The 19,401-nt window shown below is 45.9% G+C and overlaps 1 protein-coding gene and 1 long non-coding RNA gene across 2 annotated transcripts in view; both read left to right on the forward strand.

The window, feature by feature from the left end:
- LSAMP (limbic system associated membrane protein) overlaps positions 1-19,401 on the forward strand; it is a 952,242-nt gene that overhangs the window by 258,020 nt on the left and 674,821 nt on the right. The gene's annotated exons all lie outside the window — the stretch shown is intronic.
- Positions 8,151-16,546, forward strand: LOC118160270. The gene is made up of 2 exons (XR_004747387.1): positions 8,151-9,602; positions 14,182-16,546. It is a non-coding gene; the product is annotated as an uncharacterized LOC118160270 (long non-coding RNA).

A 19,401-nucleotide genomic window follows, 5' to 3' on the forward strand; every position in this document is an offset into this window, starting at 1 on the left:
AGCTGAAACACAAAGGGTAGATAGCCTGTTCAGGGACACCAAGACGGATCAGGAAGAAAAATCTTGAGGAGGAGATGGATTCTTTGAATTCAGATGATAATGGTCTTGTAGGGTGTTCAACCTTGACACACAAGTGTGGGGAGAAGGGAGTTGTATATTTGCGTCGGTATGCACAGAGGAAATTTTAATTGAATCCTGTTTGACAGAGTGTGGCTGTAACTGAAAGTTTAGAAGATTACTGTCCAGGGCTGACAGCTACAGTGTGGAACTCTTTACAGAGGATATACAACTCTGCAGACAGGAACCTGAAAATGCAGCTGTTAGAGTGGAAATGCTAGCTAATGGTGCCAGTCTGGATGACAGTCTCTCTTGAGAGCAAGAGGTGCTCTAAAGAGAATATTTTTTTCTTTATTTCAGAAATGATCATCCTTAAAAAAATGTAGGGATTTCATATTAAAAGGATACTGTCTTACTAACCTTTAAGAAGATGAGATGGCCCTGTTTGCTCCAGAAGAAGCTAATCACGAGGCAGCGATTATATGCAGCATAAATATGCATCATATGCATATATATAAATATATATGCAGCATATCTCGGCAGAGACATCGGAGGTCTCTCAGCAGAGCATATCTTGGCAGAGCAAGGAAGAGACTAGTGGAATAATTTTGAAAGGAAAAGGTGGTGATTCCAAATGCACTTGTAAAGCTGGAGCTGGAAGATGACAATAACAGGAGAAGACCATACCATGCTGGTGTGTTTCCTCGGAGTAACCAACTGAAAATATTCGCCCCACAATAATGTCTCCTTGTTGCCAATAGAGCATGTATGCGTTCATCAATGAACTGTGATCCTGAGTGCATCCCTGGGTACATATGTTCTGGCCAGAGCTTAAGAGCTCAGTATAGACATAGCTTACTCAGGACTTGAATTTTCAACCTTCCATGAAAAGTTTAGGTTAGGGCGGAAAAGTTCTGATGAGTGAGCGGGGGGAGCTCTTCTTTTGCCTTTACCATAAACTCTTCCCCTGCATGATGATAGTGAATCCTCCCTTGCCATGGTTTCAGACATAAATCTGAAATTCTGCCTTCTTAAAGATGCCATAGTTCTTGTCATAAGAGTAAAGGGAGTAAGGCAAACTTCCTCTCTTGGGTAATTACATTCTGCCTCCATAGCTTCTCCATCAACTCTAGTATAGAGAGATTTTTTTTTTCTTTCTGCAGCCAGGAACTGGCAGAATAAGAGGTCTACTGGTAAGAAGTTTGTGTTGGATTTGGTCCCATCCAGTATTTAAGTGATGCTGAATTTCAAAAAATTGACCCCTGAGGGGTCAGGATTGCGTGAAACCATTGGGAAGGCTGCATTCCCAGAGAACTGCCCTAGCTGTGACAATGAGCTCTCACCCAGACCGTGTCAATCAGAGGATGGGAAGAAAAGTGTCTTTTGCCTTGCATTAATTTAGACAGTTTGTGAGAAGGATCTGAATGCGATGCGTGGGAGGACAAAAACTTCCCTGGTGCATTTTGTGATTTAAAAATAATAATAAAAAGAAAACCCTTGTGTTTTGAAAACTCTATTAAAAGAAATGTAGTTCTGCAGGAGAACAGCATGAAAGAGGAGAGCGAGGGCTTCAGCAAGGTGAATCAGAAAAAAAAAATATCCTTTGGGGCTGACTTTAGGGAATAGAGCTGGGAGCTGGAGGAAACAAATGACATTGGAGTATCTGAAGCAAATGAAGCTTAGGTGTCAGCTTGACATCTGTTCGGAGCAGAGGGTTAACTTACACTGAGCATTGGAAGGGTCGAGGAGAAAACGGTGTCCCCTTGCAAACCCAGTAGTGGAAAATAATTTTTTCTTTAGGTTATCTTGCAGAGGCTCACATGCCCTGTTGGGCTAGCAGTGTAAGAGAGGCAAACTGCTCTGGAAGTGTCTTCTGAGAAGCTCACGAAAATAGCTCCCAGTTGTAGAGGAAATGACCTGAGCTTTGAGGAGCACTGGTTTAAAAATACATGTAACACAGGTCCCACCCCTCTGCTCAGCTTAGGGCTAGGAAGGCCATCTGGAGTCCCTAAAAGCAAAGAGGTATTTTAAAACCGATGTGGTATTTGTTGGGCAGGAAAAGAGAAGGAAAATGTTACTGCCCTGTGTTCCCCATAGAGATTGGAAATTTTAGCTGTAAGGAGTGGAAAAGGACGAGCAGAGGGACTAATGTAAGAGCTCTAGTGGTGGGGAGAAAGGGTGAGAAGAGATCTGAAATGATAAGGAAGATGAAATGTGCTTTATGTTTGTGGAAAGGCGGGAGCTGTGACAAACTCAGACCTGAAGCTTATGTTTTCTTCTATATTTTCCCCTTGACCCCTGGAGAATACACAAATAAAATCAATTAATGGGCCTTGAAGAAGAATCACTTTAAACTGTTCAATTAAACCCCGCAATGCAGAGAACAGAAAGGAGAAGGAAAAGAAAAAAAGAAAAAAAAGAAAAAACAATAAATACGTCTTAAAAAATGGACTTGTCTGAGGCGCCTGGGCCCCGACATGCACCATTACTGACGGATCGAATCACACTTCCATTAACACCATAATCTTATAGACTCCACAGGCCGTAAAAAAGGGATTTACTTTAATCAGGTTTGGTTAGGGCTGAATTTGAAAAGCGCTACAAGTGAAATAAAACACGACCTCGTCCCCCCTTTGATTTTCTTTCTTCTCACTCTGGCTCTCTAATTTACAATTTGCCAGCCGCCAACGGCTCATTCCTAATGGCCGTGATCCAGTAGTGTGTGTCGCACTCTCTCCCTTATCGTGGCGGAAACGATTAGGAAGAGCATAGACCTTTCATTTCCGCCCCCACCTCCTGCTTCCCTGGACCAATGCCTGGGACATGGCATTTCCTTCCGTGCAGCCCTCAGTCCTCCGTGTCTCCCCCAGGCCTTTCCCTGGATGTGATGGGGAGGATGTTCGGTCACTCGGGCAGTGGTTGTGGCTGTGGCGGGACTGAGGAGCAGGAGAGGCATGGGTTAGAGGTGAGGAGGATGCCCATCAACTTCTCGGCATTGGTATTGACACCAAGGAGATCAAGAAGTGAAAAGGTGTCAAAGCATTGGTCTTTATTTCTCTTGGCATCTCCTTTTTCTCTGCTCCATCTTTCAGTCTTCCCAGTTTATCACAAAGTTATAGAATCACAGGATGGTTTGGGTTGGAAGGGACCTTAAAGGCCATCTAACTCCAACCCTCTGCCATGGGCAGGGACACCTCCCACCAGCCCAGGTTGCCCAAAGCCCCATCCAGCCTGGCCTTGAACACTTCATGGGATGGGGCACACACAACTTCTCTGGGAAGCCTGTTCCAGTGCCTCACCATTCTCACAGTAAAGAATTTCTTCCTAATACCTGATCTAAACCTACCTTCTTTTAGTTTAAAGTTGTTACCCCTTGTCCTAACCCTATGCCCTATGACAAAGAGTCCCTCTCCAGCTTTCCCATAGGGCCCCTTTAAGTTTTGCAGGGCTGCTATCCAGGTCTTCCTGGAGCCTTTGGCTCATCAGGTTGAACTAATTGTTCTGACTCCTGGTCTTTTTTTTATTTTTCCCCCATCCAGGGCAAATCCAACACACCCTATGTGCAAAGCACAGAGCTATCAAGTGTGTTTGGTTGTGCTGCCCAACCATAAGGATCTGGTGATAAAAAATACTGTATTTCGTGCTATTTAGAAAAGTGCTGTGGTGGGATCATTGTAATCAGCCTTCTGTCTTCTACAAGGTTACGTTGTACGTCTCTAGAAGTTGTGTTTCGACTGTGCCACCCACTTGGGTGGCAACAATGAAGAACTGTAGACCACAAGGGCACCGTGTGCTCACATGGGTAGGGACAAAAATAAAAGAAAGCAAAGAACGGTCACATTGACATAACTGCTGCTGCCTGTGCCAGTGTGTTTTGTGTTCCTCTGACAAGGTCCTCACAAGCTACAGTGTAACCGGCCAGCCTGGTGGGAAATTGGCTGAGTAACAGCGCTAAGTGCCATGAAACAGAATTAACTCATAGCGGCTGTGCAGGACTCTTTATAGGTCAGCTGTGGCGTTCAGAGTTGCTTTATGATAGCTGGATGTTGGCAAGTGTATTTTGGTTCCCAGCAGGGTGCCTATGTAAAATTATTTGGTTGCTTCACAGAGTTGCAAGTCCCTGAAAATTTCCCTCACTTATCTTATATTCCCTCTTTCCACCCCAATGCACAATCCACATCTGTGAATGAATATGTAAATTCCTAGTGTTTAACTGGAAAGTGCTACCAACTTCTCCCACTTAGCTTTAGAAATGTATGCAGCTAGACTTGACATGTTCCTCAAGGTTTTCAAGATAAAGCTTGTAAGGCCAAAAAGAAAAAGAATGAGAAGAACAGTTTAAGCGTTTCGTGGAAGACCTGGTTGCATAGCTACACTTGATTTTCTGAGTGCTAGAAAACTGAGGAAACATGATTCTGTAGGTGGGAAAAACTGGTACTGGAGAGCTGTACTGGAGGGACCAAATAATGCACTTTTAGGTCAGCAATGCTTGATGACTCCTAAGGGAAGAGTGAAGGAATACATTCTGTGCGGACAGAAATCCACCAGAATGCTTTATAAAAATAGGCTTGAGCTGCAAAATTTACATAGCTCTCCTAAATACACTCATCTTTGAGTTTTCAGACTTCCTCGCAGCCATAAAACATTGCTCTACACATCTGTATCAGGTATAAAACAGCCATCTGCGTTACCTTGATTTTGCTTCACTTTTGAAATACCAGTGCTAAAACAGGAGAGGTGTGAAGAAAGTTTCTGATGGGGCAAAAAAAGTGGATTTTGAGAAAATCATTCCAAGGTGGATGTTCTCCTGTCCTCCCTCCTAACAGTGACAAGATTTGCAGCTACTCAGAAAATCATAGGAAGGAAAGGAATACTGGCAAAGAGTAATTTCATTTCCGAAGGAGATGGTGACCAGGAAAGAGGCTGTTAGATGGACATTATGGGTGTTTGTGTGTGTACATGTAAGTGGAAGGGGGCGGGGGGGGGAACTTGAGACAAGCAAAAGAAAGGAGTCTGAATGACAGTTTTGTCATGGGAAGGCAAGGCTAATGTTAGCAACTGATAATAAAGGCAGGCAAAGGGGAAAAAAAAAGGCATAAAATTCACTTAAAAAACTCTCCAAGTTTAAAAGCTCCCCAGAGGCTTTGTAATAGAAAAGGGCTTTTAAGTGCTATTTTTTCCCCCTGTTTTTCCTTTGGGGATGTCTCAGAGGGATGATTTATTGTCTAATGTATTTAAAGTGACAAGGCCAATTTCGGAGAGCTTGCTGCAGCAGTGCCAGCAGCGCTTCTGACGGCGCCGCAGAGCGCACCCTCTGCTGATGGCTCCTTGGCACGGGGCTGTGCTGCTGCTCACTGACAGAGCAGCAAGCCGACGTGGGAGACGCCCTTGCAGACCCTCCTGGCAAGGAGACAACACCCTGCTGCATTCCCCATTCAGCTGGCGAAAATGGGAGGAGCGGGTGTAGCGATGGAAGAAGACGGCTAGAAGCTCACCCCAGTTCCTGCGCCCCAAAGAAGTGTCTTTCGGGTGCCCTTTGAAGGAAAAGCTCCATCTCCATTCCCTTTCCATGCTGCCTTCTGGTACAGCAGCTGGCCCAGTCGGTGTGCCACAGCCCTGGCTTCTGCTGAGCTGTCTGCAGGCCAGTTTGGGCTGTTCCTATTCATGTGTGAGATTTTACCTTCTTCTCTGGGCCTATTTCTGTGAAGACTTGCCACTCAGGCATGACTGCAACCCTGTTCTCTTCATGCCACTACAGCTGCTGCAAGCAATAAGCTTCACCTTCCCAAGGAGAGTTTAAAAAAATCTCAGGGCTAAGGATTTTTTTTTTTTTTTTAATATCAAGCCTGTGTTTACTTTTGCTCTATTACACTTATATTTATACTCCTTAATACAATTCCTCTACCTTCTTGGTATTTACACACTTGCAGACGGTTAATCTTACCCCTTGCCAAGCAATACATATTTAATTATTTTAATCTCTTCTCATATGTCAGTGCTTTCAGGCCCTTAATAATTTTTTTTCTGCTCTTCTCTGTATTCCCTGTGCTCATCAACATCTTTTGTAAATACATGTTGCCTGGAATTGAGGGCAGCATTCCAGGTGCTGTCCTGCCAGATCTATACAGAGGGCCAGTACCTCCTCGCTTTCTGTCATGATTTCTATGCAGATGAAACACAGCATTACATTAACTATTTTATTTTATTTTATTTTATTCTGCTGGTGCTATAGAGCATTGGAGATCTTTAGCTTAACTTGCTGTCCACTATCTCCCACAGCCTGCTCATCTCCCTCATCACTGTTTTCCAAATCTGCCTCTCTTAATGTCCTGCTTTCCATTCATTGTTCCCTATATACCAGCCTGCATTATTCTAAGTTGATTCTCATTTTTTTGGCTGGTCCCTCCTCGTAACCTTTCTGGCTTATATTGTGTCTGTCTGTCTACAGCAATGGATAATGGAAGAAGCTACTCATGTATCTGTACTCATATTTATTTTTGACGCACTGCTCCCCGCAATTCCTTGTGCTTGTTTGCTCCCTCCTTCCCTCCCTGCAGTGATGCCCCTTGCTTACAAATGGTCAGCAGTCAGGCAGCTGTGTCTTGTCTCCGTACAAGCCAAGAAGAATCTCCTTGACCTGAAAGGCAGCAGAAGCAGCAGCTACCTCATGTGCAGCTTGGCTGTGTTAATGCTGAGTGCGCCAGCCAGCTTTGCATGTTCTACGTACTGCGTGATGCTTCCTCTTATAATCAGTCTGAGCATCACTGCTTCTCCCAATCGCCCCCTGCACTTAATTGACCAATGGAGCTAGACATATGGAAGATCGAATCACAAACCCAAATCAGCAGTTGTCAGAGGAGATTAATTCAAACAGGAAGCTACAAAACACTTGTTGTTTTTTTTTTCTTTTCTTTTTTTTTTTCTTTTCTTTTTTTTTTTTTTTTTTTATCCCTCAAGCTTCAATGGAAGAAATGATTGTTAATATCCCCAGCTGTACACTCAGGCAGATGGCAGTGACTCCAATGCACTCTCCCTACCCAACTCTCCATGTGATTTCTCTAGTATTAAAATGACAATACAAAATTATTGAGGAAGGGAAAGAGGAAGCTGAATTTACACTGCCTAACTGAGAGCATCTAAGTTAAATTACCCAGTGTTAAAAGGAGAGTCTGTCTTAATTCACTGTATAGTCAGTGCAGAGAAATACAGATGTGCTGAATTTCTTGCTGGAAGTCTCACCACTGACTCTTTGGGGAGTCTGAAGAGGTGAACATCCTAAGTCAGGTGCACATCTTCCCTCCTTTGGCTGCATTGTCCTTTTTTATTGTGCTCAAGGGTCTTCAGCTCTGAAACATCCACTGAGGATGCCCTGGTGGTGTCCTGCTCTGACTACATGCTACAGTCGTACTGAGATCAAGGCTCCGTCATGTGAGCTGCTGCATGTTCCTCTGCCAAGGGATGGCCTTTTCCCACCCCTACAGTCTGAAGAGACAGCACGGTCAAAGAGGGACAGCAAAGGGTGTAGCAATGGGAAGTCAGTACCTCAAGGAGAAATACTTCCTCCTGAGAAAGGAGTCAGGGCACACGGAGACCGAAGGTCAGCTGTCTGAAGGCAGTCAGCTGCGTGGGTTTCACCTCCGCAGAACAAGGAGCTGCAGGCTGAGAAGTGCTTTTCTGCTAGGATGAGGAAGGTGCAGGGAGGTGCCCTGGTTTTCCAGTGATACTGTCTCTGCATTATCGTGCTGCTCCAGAGCCACCCTTTCCTGGCAGTCTCCTGGTGTGATGCTATGGCTTGTAGGTGTTTCACAGCACCCTTTGCTGTGTGCTGGTGAACCCAGGTGTCGTGCTGCCTTTAAACACATACCCTGTTCAAAAAGTAGCAGCTCCAGACACAGAGAATTGTCCTTGAGCTGAAAATGACTGGAGTGGGGCAGCAGAGTCTGTGATCATTGCAGTTACTGCCACGCCTCTGCTCAGAAAGGTCTCAGGTACCCAAACTCGTACCCTCTTAGCAATGTTTGTTACATACTGGTCACGTAAGCAATGACAAAACAAAGCATCTTGCTTTATAAAAGGGACAGGGGAGGCAGAGCTGAGCCAGTCCTCCCACCGCCATCCTTGTCTCCTCCAGCTGTAGGAGGCAGGCCCCAGCTGCAGCTCTCCTTGCCCTGCCCTGAGGCAGGCAATGGCGCTGGGTGATCTGTTGGGCTGAAATCTGATGAGGCCCATTTTGGGGGTGACAGGTGGAGGCACTCAGGGATAACAAAGGAAGGGAAGAAAGAGGCACGGTTAGAGTGCTGCTGCAGGAAACTGGGACTTGTAGTGTTAGGGAGATCTTCATGTCCGTGCTGTGAATTTGTGGCCTGCACTATGAGGCCTACATTTAACAACCAAGCCCTGGCTGAAGATGGTCTCCTTCTCTCCTGGAGTTTCCTTCCTTGGCAGCAGACATGGAGAGGGAACTGCTCTGCAGGATTTTCCTGTGTGGTGAGGAAGGTCTGGTGACTAAAGTCCTCATGAGAGCCCATGAGGGAAACAGTGCAGCTGCTGGGTGAGTGGCAACATGCTGTCAGAAGCTGGGACCTGGCTTGATGGACAGAGCACAAACGCTGGAATGTGAAGGTCAGTTTTCAACCTGGTAAAACAAAGAGGGGTTCCCCGAGCACCTCTGCAGGACTGCCAGTTTTGGACTTGCCCCATGAGGGCTGAGCAGGACAGCCAACGAGGAAGGTGCCTGCAGCTGGTGGGGCCTGGCCTGCGGTGGAAGTAGCTGGCCACCGTTGTCCCCTCAAGCTGTGGGGTGGCTGTGACCAGCTGTGGGACTGGCAGGGTGGCAGATGGACTATCAGTGTGGAAAAGATGGAGCTGCAGGCCTGGTGAAAAGGGACTGCGCTGAAGGGAGCACCAAGAGAAAATGGCTCCTGGCCTCAGCAGGCAGCAGTGGGGACCTCAGCCTTTGGTGCATATGTTTGAGGTGCTCGTGGCTTATACCCACCTCCTCCTGGAGATGATTTGGACTGCTCACACACATTGCTGGGTTCTTGATTACCTGTAATCAGTAACGGGGAAGAGACTTGAGGTCTCTGCACTGAAACCCTCTGCTCAATACCTAGCAGTGATTTTGCTTTATTCCCTTCTTCCCTTTTGAAAAGAAAAAATTAAAAAGGGTGAGGATGCATGAAGATTGGAATAGAAAACATTGACAATCATATCATACCACTGTATAAATCAATAGTATGCACTTGACTGGAATAATACTGATTGCTGTATCCTGTGAAAGTTAGAGAGAATTGAGATGGGTTTTGAAACTCTGAGACTGGCCCTTTTCGAGAGGTGCCCAGGCACGTTATGGGCTGCTTGGGGAAGTGCTAAGTGAAAACCCCAGCCTGTGTTATGCAAAGGGTTAAGCAAGACCACCAAAATGGTCTAAAAGTGTACGTATGTGGGTAAACCAACCAGCCCAACTACAGCCCTGGCACTGGATGGGAGAACGTAACAGGATGCTTCCAGCCCAGCACTGCTGTATGTGGAATGCCGTACCAAAGGTAAGTCAAACAACAGTGGGTGCAGAACAGTATTGTGGATATAACTGCAAGTATGTGGGGAAAATTAATTATCTTAGTTGGCTGGATGAGAAAGTGCTTTGAAATTGAAATCTGACCACGTGTATTTAGGTTGTGAGATTAAAAGGGTCGGGGAGGTGGGGTTTCCTTATCCAGAAATATGTTTTTTTTTTTGTTTTGGGTGCCTTGCAAATAATGGAAAATTTGAGGCTCAGGGTGGTATAATGCAGATGTATTCTGTTGGTAATTATCCTACTCCTGAGGAAGGTATGAGCTTAGATCCTCCTGAATAGCTTCACTTCTCTGAATTTTCTAAATAAAAATAGTCTTAATGCAGGTGGAAAAGGTATAAATGGGCATCTTGCTGCCCCTTTGGTAGCATCTGCTGTACGTCAAGAAAGCTGGATGGGACTTCTCTAGTAATTCTGTGTGTCTGCAAAGCCTTGCCTTTTTCCGGGGTTTGTTGGTGTGTGCGTACACATGCATCTGATGAACTCTGACGTGGAGCAGAGGCTACTGGGTGCATGTGCTGTCCGTGTTTTCCTGGAAAGCTAATAGTTGCCTGAAACAAAGAGTTGCATATGCATGCTCTTCCTAACTAGGGCAGCAGAGCTCAGTGCCACCAGAGATCACTTGGGTTGTCAAGTGAGTGGGATTAGGGTTGGCCAAGGAATTTGAGAATAAACACAGTTCTGTTGTGCAGGATAAAAGGAGATGGTGATCAATACATTTTAGAGCTTCAGGGCTTAAGCCAAGCAGCATCTGACAGGATTAGGAAGGAACTTTTTAAACATGGACTAGTCATCCTATAATTGCCTGCCTGGGATGTTTGCACATCCTTTTCTGATACCTTAGTGAAGCTGGCTGGCTGAGAGAGACAGCCAACGCAGCAAGACCTCTGAAAAAAGTACTGGTGTCTTGCAGTTCCCGTGTGCAGTAGATGTTATAAGGCAAGATAAAACGAAGTTTGAATTTCTGGGTACAGGATGGCAATAGGGGCTGCATCATATTTCTCAGTCCCACCTAAAGAGGGCGGGAAGGAGGAGCTGCAGAGCAGGAGTGGTAGTGGTACTGTGCCTGGGGCTGAGCCCTTGATGGGGGAGCGGGTGGATGCAGACACAGAGCTCCTGTGTGGGTAAGGGGGCTTGCCAGCTGCTTCCTGGAGCTGTGCAGGGGCTCATTACATTCTGTGGCCGCTGTCATTACAGCAGTGGCAGATGTTGTGGGATGTGCCTGGCGTAGCCGCTGGGGACACAGTGAACCTGGTGTGATGGTCAGAATGGCAGCAAGGCTCCAGCAAGTTGGGGACTGTGGAGCTGGGCCTTGCTGTAAATGCAGCAATGCCTTCTGTTACATGCAGAGGGCAGGCACTTGGTTTGTGAGCCTCCTCTTTTTCTCTGTGCTGTAATTCCTGAACTCTCCCTGTTTTCTCTCTCCCTGTCCCCCACCATGTTTTTACATCTCAAGGTAATGTGCCCTGGGCAGTGTATGTGGATTCAAGACCTGAAATAGCTGAATGTAGTTGAGGCTTCTCGCCCATTGTCAGAGCAGAAAGATGGCTGAAAGCTAGAGCTGGTCAGTTGCCTTCTGTTTAGGCAGGATGTAGCTCACATCAGATCCTTGGTGTGGCTGCGTTTTGTAGCTCCTGTGAACCTGCTCCAAGTCTCTGCCGGTGTTTTTATGCAAAGAGAAATGTTTTCTGCATTCTTGCCACCTCTGCCCTGATGGCAATAATAAACAGCACGCAGTTGCGTACTCTATAAGAGACGCTACCTGCAACCTCTTGTTTCATGTGCTGTTTTCCTTTCTGATGATCACGCAGCGCCCACCTACCACATGCTCCTGTTCAGTGTAACACAAACCTAATAAATAATGGGATGATAACAGTGGAAAGGCAGCGCTGAATCTGTTACAACTCTCTCAGAAGAGATTCAGTATGAGCCCTCTGTAGAAACATGGACTCAGCAGAGGCTGGGTTTGTTTGGCCTACTGAAATTGAGATGCAGAAGGAGCACTGACTTCTGTAAATACGCTGAGATAGAGTGGGAAGGGAAAAGGAATATTTAAGCTGAGGAACAATGTTGGCTCAAGAAAAACAGGGAATGAACTAGTGTAAAACTGTGGTAAGATTGTGAATTAAGAAGAAATCTGTTCGCAAGCTTCTGGAGAAGCATGCATGTTGAAATTGTTGGGGTAAATGCTCCAAGCCATCCTTAAAACAATATCAAGCTGTGAGGGGAATGAGTAGGTCTCCAGTGGTGACAGCTTGGCCTTGTCTGCCTTGAATTCTCTCTAATGTGTTGGACTGAAGCTGCAAGAGGTGCTGGGTTGTTAGTACCTCTCACCTCTGGGAATAAATAGTCTAATAAGGATGTAGGTGAAATATTCTTGCAGCTATTTTTGGCTGTCTCAGGTCTTTGACAATCAGCACTGTTGCGTTTTAGAGCCTGCCTGAATGTACTTCTTCATTTGACTTCCTCTACTTAAGTATCAGCATTTCCATTTCACAGATAAAGAAATTGAGACAGAAAGGTAAAATGACTGGCTTAATGTGCTCGCAGCAGAATCGGCACCAGTGCCCTGAACGCTCGGCGCTGTGCTGCATCTGCCACTTTATACTCCTGTTACTGTGCAGAAGGTCTGGCTAGCAAGTCTCTCTGAAACCTGGTGGGCTGCGGGCTTTCTGGCAATTTTCTGAGACGTCAGCATGTCTCTTTATGGAAGTTTTTAAGGTTATGGAATCTGCTATTTTTGCTTTTTATGTCTTACAAAGCAGACAATAAAAGAAACACAACAACTATCCTTTGCAACTCTTCTCTGCCTAATCCCAGTACATACATGTTGCACTTACCACCTCATCATCTAGAAACAGGGTTTTCTGTTCATTCTGATGTTGAAAGACCTGATGATCACCGGGCAAAAGGTTAATAACACAGTTGTGCAATCTGGCAGATTGGGAAAGAAGAGCAAGCATGCCCACCCTGCTTTTTTCTGCCCAGCTAACAGTCACAGGTCCTTCTGGTACCACTTTGACTGCTATAAACTGACCAGCTGCTGCTCTTCTCTATCACTGAACTGCAATCGCACGAGGGCTGTAGTTACGTACAGATTAGTATGTCCCTGCTTGTGTAATTGGAGCACGCAGGGTTTAGGATGTCATCTGCAGTGGTGCTTGTTATGCTACCAGCCGCATGCCGCTTGCACTGTCACCTTGCTGCTGAAATAGGGGAGGGGGAGAAAACAAAAGTCACTTGTGGTCTTCGTGCGTGCTTTTTTGTGTGTTCTCTTCCTGCTAGATGTAGCTCTAGGTCTTACCAGCTATTTCACATGGCAGGACTTTTTTTTTTTTCCCCCAAGTGATTTGTGAAAATAGCCACCTGAGTGTAGGGGAGCAAGCCCTGTGGTTTGATCTGGCTGAGGGAGAAAGCGTAGCATGAGGCCAGCTCTGTATTAAACCCCACAGCTTATCCAAGAGAGCCCCAGGAATGTGTCTGCGGTGGAGGAAGCTTTCCTTGGCACAGCCACTGGAGCTGTGCAGCCATGGGGCAGACAGCTGTAGGAAAAGAGCCTCATTCCTTCTATGGCTGGTGGAGCTACTTGTTTAATTTCATATTTGATTTAAGAATGTGTGTTTATTAAGCACACAACATATGTAAGAGAAGAAGAATGTTGCATTTAATCACATCTACTTGTGCTGTTTGTTTTGCATAAATGATTGCAGAATAAAGTCTGAATTATTTTATAAATTTTAGCCTGACCATAGTATTTATGTTGGTCTCACCCTTAGAGTCCAGCAGCTCTGCTTAACCTGCTCAGCTTTTGAGGCTTGCCTGCCTAATTTTTTCTGAAGTATAAATAATATTTTTTTTATACTACTTCGTATTGCACATAACGTTTGGCACTGTGAAAGAGATGAAAGTCTTGCATGAAAACTTAATACTTCTGCATGCCACAAGGGTCTGAGGAGCAAGTGTAAAAGAGGGATGTTATTGGTGGCCGCCTGCCTTGGTAGTAGAGATACTTTTGTCCTAGTGGAGATGCTCTTGGTAGTAGAGGCATTCTTGTGAATCAAAAGAGGGCAGGTAAAGTGGGGATTAATGTTCAACGCAGTGGGCTGGAACTTGAGAGCAATTTTAAGCTCTCCCATGGACTTCTGGAGTGATTGTGGCTGGTTTATGGGATTGAAGGCATGTAATACCACCATCCCTTATCATGTGTATTTACATGGTTACGTGATCCGGGCAGGAAGTGCCTGCTGTGTGTTTGTACAGCTCAACATAAAAGGCACCACTCTTCTCGGTGAAGCAAGTTGCTACTGTAAAACAAACAGGGATAGGTTTTCTTCTTGTGATGTGGAGCAACCTCCTAATTCTAGGGAGCGATGGGGCTGATGAGCAGTATGGGAGTCATACCAAAAGGAGAGAATAGGACAGGATTTTTTAATTGGGAATCAAGGCTGCCAGGGCTTTGAAGAAAAGATTTGATAGATGTGGAAGTTTAACATGAGTAAACCTTCCTTTTCACAGGCAGTGTTTTGATTACCTGGCTGATCTCTTTCCAGGGCACAAATGTTCAGTGGCGTTGATCACCAGGAGACTAAAATATAACCCTCATTATTCATCTCTTGTCCAGCTGCAATGTTGGCTCAGAATTCAGATCGAGGAACTTAATTACCTAATATTTAAGTGCAGTGCTTAAACAGTAAAAGTTCTCTCCAGGATTGTGAAGCAGGGTATTAACTTGGGAGGAAAGGCTGGGTTGTCACCTTGAGCCCATGCGATGCCACTCATCAGCGAGACGCTGCTCCCTGTTAGCAGGAGGGACTCTAAAAATGACAAGCACAGCCTTCTATTTCTAGAGGATTCAACATTTAATTACTTTGTTGCTGTCTCCTGTAAAATTGCTTCAGGCGCGAGAACACCCCAGGCTCCCCGGTGCCGGAGAAGAGGTTGTTCAGCCTGAAGAGATGACACTCGGCTGAGCTTTTGGTGCTCGGTGCGGTCCCAGCAGCAGCATGCTTGCAGTGGTTATGAATGACCAGCACTTGGCAGGGCTTTCATGTGCTCGTCAGGGCAAGAAGCCTTATCTCTGCCTGCGCTGGTGCAGCTGACTCCTTCGGGGAGCTTTTGGTAGTTTGACAGAGCCTTGTTTTTCAGCATTCGAGCTCTAGTTGGAGGTGTCCCCAGTTCTGTAGCCATGCTGCTTGAGGACTTCAGGACTCAGTTTTCCTACCATGTAGACTACTCTGAACACAACTGAGGAAAAAGTAACTGTCAGCACTGTGTCTCTGGTGCAAAAAGCTATTTCAGCATCAAATGCTCAGGCAAAAACTTCCTTGGAAGTAGTGCCTGTGGGCATTTGACAAGCCTGTTTGGTCATAAATGTCCTCTTCCCTTGTGAGAAAGCAGTAATGTTCTCTGGGCTCCAACTCTGCCCAGACCAGGCAAGATGAAGTCATCTGTGGACTCAGTCTCTGTCAAGTTACTGCATGTCAGCAAATTAATAGCACCTTTCCCTCTCTGCCACCACACTCGCATGGCCTCCCTTTGCAGGGAGGGCTAATCTAAGTGAAATTACTTCCCGTAGGGCCTCCTGAGTTCCCCAGGGGCAGGAGGCTCTGCAGCATGAACTCAAACCTTATTTGACGCAAAAATCCACAGGAGTGAGTTGTTATAAATGCCCCAAGGGCAGGCAAAGTTTCAGCTGGTGCTTTCTCTCCCTTACACACCGAAGTCAATCAATCACGAGATGCAAATCCATAGAAAATGAGGCTTCATTAGTTCTGCGGCTCACAGCGTTCCCTTGGGGCTTTGTTGGCTTCTTTTTTCCCCCTCTCCTTTAATGTTATATTACGTGGCTTTGAGGTTCTTGTGCTTAATGTGGCCAGGTATGTTTGAGGGAGCAGTGTTTGAGGGGCAGTCTTGCTCTCCATTACCATCCTTCTGGAGTCCATCTGAGACTTTGGGCGGTTGCAGTTGGAAATGGAAGGATAATACTCTCCCCCTCTTACAAGCTTTGTCCAATGGACAAGAACTTACAACGTGGTATGATTCTGCCTGTGACTTGGTCAAGAAAAGGGACTGCTTTTTAATGAGGTGTTCTCATGGGGTTGTTTCAGTTTAACTTCCTGAAGAGGTGCAGGGTGAACAACAAATGGGTACGGGCATCTTAGCTCAGCATTTGCCTGCTGTCTTCAAGGACCTGGTCAAGGCTCCTGCAAGCAAAGATGGGGCAATGTGAAAGGCAGCAATTTTGTTTTGCCATCCTGCTGTTATGGAATATTAAACACTGAACAATTTTGCAGGCCCTCTCTGGAGCATTAACAAGTCCTCTGTGAATGGATGTACTGTGCTAGTCAGACCTTGGAGATGCAGAATCCCAATTACTGCTTAGTAAGGAACTTCAAAGCCACTTCTGCATATGAAAACTATGTGGAAATTTCACTAAACAATTAGTAAGCTACAGGTATGTGTATTTTCCACATAGATGTATATTTTTCCCGTAACATTCTTGATTTCTATTAGCCGCTCTGATGTAACAAGGTGTTTAGTCTTTGCTTACCATCTTTTGGTCCCGTAGCAGCAAAATAATGGGTATGGCAGGGGGCAGTGAGAAGGTCTGCTGAGGCCTTCTGAAATGGTCATGGCTGGTCGTGGCCTGGTCTGAATTAGGATTAGCAATGCTGTTCTGTTAAACGTGACCTTAGGTTAGGCCCCTGAGATGTTAAAGCAGATAAATGTTTTGTTGTAGAAATGGGTTGTTCCCAGTAAGAGATGATGATGGAGATTGATGGTGCCTTACTCTGGTTTTGTCCCGATAGGGATTGAATAGGAGATGAAGGGTTTTTCAAAAACAAAATGACAAAGTAAAAATAATAAAAAAACAACTTTAAGGTGTTTTGGGACAGCCTGAGCTGAAACCCCTGTCCAGTCAGCCTTAATCATACAGGGGCTGTTTAGAGAACATCTCTGCTTAGGCCTCCTTGTGTATGAACATGGTGCCCTGTGAGGTAGTGTAAATTTTGACTTGAACGCAGGTATATCCTCCATTCATCTTCCCACTCTCCCAGAATTCATCTCTTTTTCTGGGACTTCATTCTGTGGCCGGTTCCTGTATTTTTACCCCAGTCCAGCTGGAAAGTGCCTTCTGCAGTATCCATCTAGCGCAGTGGGAGGCTGTGATTGCAATCAGTTACTCCCAGGCCACTTCACCGCAGCCTGATGAGAGTGAAGAGTGCTTCAGGCATGCTGATCTCTCTCACTGCCCTCTCCCTCGCCGCTGGCTTTGCAAAGCTGCTGTGAGTTGTGTGTGTGCTCGATTCTGCGCAGCTGCCAGGCAGTGGGGAGAGGAGAGCAGTGGCTGCATCCCTGCCTTGGCTGGAGGTGGTTTGTGCCTGAGACAGGAGGGCCTATTTACATGGCCTATTTAAATTATGCAGGCAGCTCGCGTTCCACTGTTTTCCGTGGAACCAGCGAATCCCGGTGTTTTTAGGCAATTTATCAGCGTGTGTTTCCCCCACTGGGGACAGCACGATATCTCGTCCTAGCGAGAATTTTAGTCGCGCTGCTCGCGTTTCGCGTGAGCAAGTGCTTGCAGTGGTCGGTGCCAGATGCCAGTAGCTGTCTCAGCGCTTCGCGCTGGCGCTGTTAGACATGCTGGGGCTGCTGGCATCTGACAGTTCACTAGCAGGGATTTCTCATGTTGGATGCTATGAATCTGACTCCTCCTCAGCTCATGGTGCCTTGTGATTTGCTTAGCTCAGTACCAGGAGCCTAAGGATGTCCAGACTGGCTGCAGCTGTTGCAGTCACAATCTGTCCTATAGTCTCACATCCCCCTTACCCATTCTTTTATCCATCTGCCCCTTGGTTGCATTTTTTTTTGAGTACCTGGAGAAGCATCCCAAGGGTAGCTACCTTTCAAGGACTTATGATGGACTTGCAGGGTCTTTACCAGGCAAAAATGTGATTCAGAATATGCGTGTGTGAGGCTGATATCCTAGAAAGCAACTGGAGTATGAATGCTCTCTAAACTATCAGATTATTGGAAGTTCATGCCCTATCAGAAATGAGCCAGGTCCCTCTGAGACATTAAAGTACTCAGAGCATCTCAGTGTACTTCAGTATGAGCACCACCTCCATAATGAAGTCTCCAGAGTTCAAGCTGTTGTCTTGCTCTGTTAAATTCACATTTACTGGTCAAGGAGCTGTTGCCAGTATTCTTCGTATGCACGGGGGATGTTTCCTTGATAAACAGCAAATGCTTCTATCTATCTTCCTTTAGAGCTACTGATTGAGCTGACTGGAAAGTTTCTATTGAGCATGTGCTCGGGCTGCTCCTCTACAGAGGGGGGTTTGTTTCCCAAGACTTGTGGTCTCTTCTGGTTGAAATGACAGCATACCACTGGTCAGACAGCCATCCTGGGACACCAACTGGGTCTAGGTTATCTGCTGTACAGAGGACATGGGGAAAGTGAGAGCAACTTGCTGAATTCCCCGTTAGAAAGCACTGCTTTCTGAGAGCTTGGCTGTGCTGGGGGGAGGAAGGGGGAACTGATTGCACAAACTGAAAAAAAAGCATTTGATTCCAGAAGATGTAAACGTTTAACTTTTATTTTTAAAACCATTCAGTACTTTAAGATGCTGATTCAAAGTTCTCAAAGTGTTCCCTTTTATATCTTCCCTTCAGCTTATGAAAGCCAAAATTCTGAGTTTTTATCAGAGTTAGAAAGGGAAGGAGTTACTAAAATACTGGGATTTGGTACGAAAATCTTTTCTCCAGTATTTGCTAGGCCATAGATTTACTAACTCTAGCTAGTTGTGTTCTGTGTGAGGGGTAGAATCATTTTCCTGGCGTGCTTAAACTTTGGGTTTCTGTACTCAGAAACTGGAAATCACACCAGGCTTCACTGAAGGCAGTGGCCTTGCCCTTCTGGTGGCAAGACAGTTAAGTTCCCAAAATGTGACCCGTGCTGGGGGTGAGGCCTAGAAATAGGCTTTCTGCAAATGCTTCTTGTAGTGTGAGAGAGGATCAGGTGTTGGCTACAGGACTTGTTAGCGGGTTACCTCCTGAAATGCGGAGGGAACGTGGCCATCCACATGCAGGGTGTCTTCAGGTCCATGAGCAGGTCATGTGGGGATCTGGCACCCCAAAGGGTCCAAGGGGGTAGTGGTTTGTTATCGTGTTCATCTTTGCCAGCTGTTCTCCACTCTTTAGCGTGAAGAACAGTTTCCGTCTTCCACCTGAGATCATTTCTGTGGAGATCATTTAATGTTTGGGATGGGATTGATTTCACCACTGATGATGGCTGTAAAAGCAGCAAACTAAGAAATGATATGCTGCAACAACTGTGTAACTATAGGATATTTATACATTCAGGCTGATTACTCAAATGTTACTTGGCACTTTATTCCACGAGTGAGTGATTAGATGATAAACTTCATATGCAAAAAATTCAGCATCTGCACCCATTATAAAGCTGCTATATCTTAACATTGGAGGGGAGGAGGAATGTGTTTGGAGGTGCTGCCGGAGAGGTAGAGGGAGCACGGCTCAGAGTTAGAAGCTGCAGGACCTGGGTTGTGTTCGTGCTGATTTCTGTGATGGCAAGCAGTTCCCCCCAGGCCTGGATTTTAGACGGTGAGAACGGCATTTGCAAAATGCCCGATAAGGAGCAGGTCTACCCCGGGAGATAAGTTAGCTAACACACGTGGGTGGCAGTTCCTAAATTTTCCTTTTTCCCTTGGGCAGCTCATTCTGTAAACAGAGGTGGGCCCCTGGGG

The sequence above is a fragment of the Oxyura jamaicensis genome, chromosome 1 (assembly GCF_011077185.1).
Source record: "Oxyura jamaicensis isolate SHBP4307 breed ruddy duck chromosome 1, BPBGC_Ojam_1.0, whole genome shotgun sequence".
NCBI lineage: Eukaryota > Metazoa > Chordata > Aves > Anseriformes > Anatidae > Oxyura > Oxyura jamaicensis.